At 45.1% G+C, this 3781-nt stretch overlaps 1 non-coding gene across 1 annotated transcript; it reads left to right on the top strand.

The window, feature by feature from the left end:
- Positions 1–1023: 1023 nt before the first annotated feature.
- LOC110569683 lies at positions 1024–3497 on the top strand. Its single transcript, XR_006539572.1, has 3 exons — positions 1024–1114; positions 1432–1558; positions 3414–3497. It is a non-coding gene; the product is annotated as an uncharacterized LOC110569683 (transcript).
- The last annotated feature ends 284 nt before the right edge of the window (positions 3498–3781 follow it).

The raw sequence follows: 3781 nt of genomic DNA, 5'->3' as shown, positions 1-3781 counted from the left end.
ATGCACATCTAGTTGTTCCAGCACCACTTGATGAAACGTCTGTTCTTCTTCTTTCAGTGTTCTTGGGACTTTTGTCAAAAATAAGTAACTATGGATACATGGTTTATCACTTGATGCTTATTCTGTTAATGATCTGTGTGTCTGTCCTTATGTCAGCACTACATTACTTTGATGACTGCTACTTAGTAAAGTAAATCTAGACATTGGAATTATGAATCCTCTGCTTATTTTTTCCCAGTATTCTCTTAGCTAGAACTCCTTGATTTTCCATATGAATTTTAATATGAGATTGTCAGTTTCCAAAATGAGCCAGTTAGAAATTTGATAGAGATCATGGTGAAACTAAAGCTTAATTAGGGGACTATTTATGAATGTGAGTTTCAGGACAGAGAGGGAATGAGAGATGTCTAGAATCATTGACAGAACCTGGGTAGTCAGGAAAGCAAGTTGATAAGAAAGTCCATTTTTGACTGAATTTAAGGTGATGAGGGACACCCAATTCATATGTCCAGTAGGCCAGTAGAATTCTGTAATAGGGGTCTGGAAGAGAGCTGGAACTGGGGAAACAGCATTGGAGCATTGAGAGTCCGTGAGATCTCTGACAGAGCAAAAAGGGACGCTCTGAGGCCGGAGCACCTGCAGTGTCCATAATGAGGAGCCAAGAGAAGGAAGGGAAATCAGGAATGAGGGGCCAGAAATGTGAGGGGCAGATCAGGCTGGGCTGATGCTAGGGAAGCCATAGGGAAAGAAAGTGGGCAGAAGTATAGCTTCCTTCAGAGAGTTTGAAGCGAGTGAGGGCTGGGAGGAATGGCCAGTTCTCAGTTGGACCAGGGAACCCTCTGCACCCTCAGAATAACATCTGCATGGAAAATTCACAGCATAGTCAGAATAACGCCTGTATGGAAGGGGGATGAGAGGCAGTGTGTGGAGCTGCCTGGGTTCTCTTGAACCCACTCACTGGGATACAGATCTTACTGGAGCCAAGGCAGGGCTTCTTCTCATAGCTCTCTTTCCTCCCTCAGGTCAGTGTGCTTCTCAGGTGCCTACCCTTTCCGAAGCTGGGAAGTCAGGAGACCAGGCAGTGGCAACTGTGCTTCGGATGGTCAGGCCCCAGGTGAGCTGGACTCTGTCTTCCCTGAGTTCCCAAGTCTGTGGCCTGGGAATAGCTAGCGCTCATCTCCAGGGCTCTGGCCAATTCTGAGATTAATCCTGCGGTTTCCCTGCCTAATTGCTTCCTCTGGAATTGGGCCCTGCCTGCTGAGTTCATGGATTCTGTCTGGCCCTGAACTTGTCCTTTTAGATGTGTCATCCCAGCTTCTCTCCCTCCCTCACCCCTTTCCCCAACAGGGCCCGACCTGGGCTCTTGGTACCCTGATGTGTCTGCCCTTCAGGCCGGGAATATCCCTGAGCAATAGAAGCTTGTCATTCCAGGGATCTGCAGCGTACCAGTTCCTGTCTGTGGACTATACTGAGAGGAAGTGGAAAGGTCCGGCCCTCAGTCAGAGAGCCGTGTACCGGAGCATCGTGCCGGAAAATTATTGCAGCATGGCCTCATTGGGTAATGATTCTGTTCCCCAGTAATACAGTCTGCATTCTTTTCTTTACATTTTCTTTGCTATGTTCTTTTTTTTGGTCAACTTTTTTATTACGAAAAGTTGCAAACATGAGATAAAGTAGAGAGAATACTCTAATGAACCTCTCTGCGCCCATCACTCAGCCTTAAGTTATCAACATTGTCTTTACTTCATTATTAATTGACCTAGGGTGGTTTGGTTAGAGTTTGTAGTTGTAAGGAATAGGGAGCCACTCACATTATTGTAAGTACTGAGCTGTGTTACTTACAATAAGGCTGAAGGAATGGAAACCCTGATCAAACCCACCAGCTAGACCATCCTTTGGGAAACAGGGCCCTCAGCAACAACAGCAAATAATTTTTATGCCAGGGAATGTAATGCTACTGCTCCCCGCATATCTGTTTTGTCCTCCCACTGCTACCCATTTTCTTCATTCTGTATCTTTTGTCCCCTCATAGTTGCTTCTTTATTAGACTATCCGGTCCCACGTACTTTCTGCATGCTGTGGCTCCTAATGGCTTGGCTTCTCCATGCCTCATTTCAGTTTAGAGCTCCTTCTTGTTTTAGTTTTCTTTATTTTGCCCTATTTCCAGCTCACATTTTACTTAGAGAGGGACTCCAAGGGTGGCTCAGCCTTTAAGTATCATCTCTGTTTGGGCAGAACTTTGCCCCTGGCCACAGCAGAGGTGTAGCATACAGAGAAGCTACACTTGGGCCTGGTGCCCTGGTCTAGTCAGTCGTGGTCTGAGATGTATTGAGACCAGTTACTTGGCACAAAGCATGGCTGCCTCAGCTTCCCCTTCGGGAAGGACTGAGGCAGGACAGCTTCCTGGAAAGGGGAGTTTTCAGGGCAGGTTCCCTGGTTGGCAAGTCTAGCACAGTAGCCAACTCTAGAGAGGGTGGGTGGGCTTAGGAGTCCAGGAGCCAGATACCTATATCTTCCCTATATGCTGAAATGCCATATGATGGCCTGTGGCCCTGGTTAAGATACGATTAAAAGGAACCAACAGTTTTGTGTTTTAGACATGACTGATTGCTTGCTACTTCCACCTGTTCCAAATTCAAAAGGAAATACTTAACTGTTCAGTTTCCTAGGATTCCAGATTATCAAGATACCAAAGACATATTTTGATTCCTATTTCAAATTATCGATCCCTTTCTTAGTTTTTATAGGAATGTAGTACTTGCTGTATTGACTTCTACCAGTCTAGTGCACCAGAGACTAGGGGAATCCCCACTTTTACAGCTCTGCTGTCCCTTCCAGTATTTTTCCCCAGCATTTCTGAACCTGTGACTTCTCTGAATCTTGTCACTGTCCTCACATATGAGAATCACTTTTTTGGTACGTTTTTTCCTAACTGTGTTTGCTCATACTGTTTCTCGTATTTGATTTGAGGTATTTGCCTCTCCTTTCTCTCCCCAGTACCTTTACTGGGAACCATGGAACCATACAGTGTCATGGTTGGAAAGGACGTTAGAGTTCATCATTTTACTAAGTGACTTCTGTAAGATCACACCACCTTTACAGTCTGCGCTCTTGCCTTCCAGTTGCTCTTTTTAGTTGGACAATTAACGTGGAGAAATTAAGAGCTTCATGACAGAGCTCTGTCCTGATAGCTCTTCTTCCACCCTCCCCCACTGACTGCCTTTGTCCTCTTTGTCTTTCTGTCCTTGAAGAAAAGCTTGAGCTATTTCCCATCTTTCTCTTGTTCTTAATGTGTCATCTCTTAATGTGTCCCTTAATGTGAAGGTTTTTTCAGGTCCATAGACTCCTGATGATTCTGTTTCAGCAGCAGGACAAGAAACGAATAAGAGTTGTTTTCTTCTTTCTTTTGGCAGCAGGTGAGACTAGGATGCGGCGTTCAGAGTTGCCTGCAAAGCAGGAAGTTTCTAAAGGATCGGCGTCATCTGATGGGACATCAGGAGGCCTCTGTGGAGTAGTTTCTGGGGAACCAGAGACAGGAGCTGCCTGTGAAGGTACTTTAGAGAAGTTGGAAGGGCAGTCCTCAGATGAAGAAGGGAGTGGACTGGAAAGTGATTTCTTCAAAATAACACACGAGGATAAGGATAAATCCACAAAAGATGGATGTGATGAATATAATGAACTTGGGAAACATCCAGATCTGTCCTCTAGTGCTGCAGAACATCAAGGAGTTCTGAAGGGACAGAAATTTTATCAATGTGATGAATGTGGTAAAGCTTTCAAT

The sequence above is a fragment of the Neomonachus schauinslandi genome, unplaced genomic scaffold (assembly GCF_002201575.2).
Source record: "Neomonachus schauinslandi unplaced genomic scaffold, ASM220157v2 HiC_scaffold_2517, whole genome shotgun sequence".
Taxonomy (NCBI): domain Eukaryota; kingdom Metazoa; phylum Chordata; class Mammalia; order Carnivora; family Phocidae; genus Neomonachus; species Neomonachus schauinslandi.
Note: the sequence above shows the minus strand (reverse complement) of the source record. Positions and strands in the feature narration are given on the sequence as shown.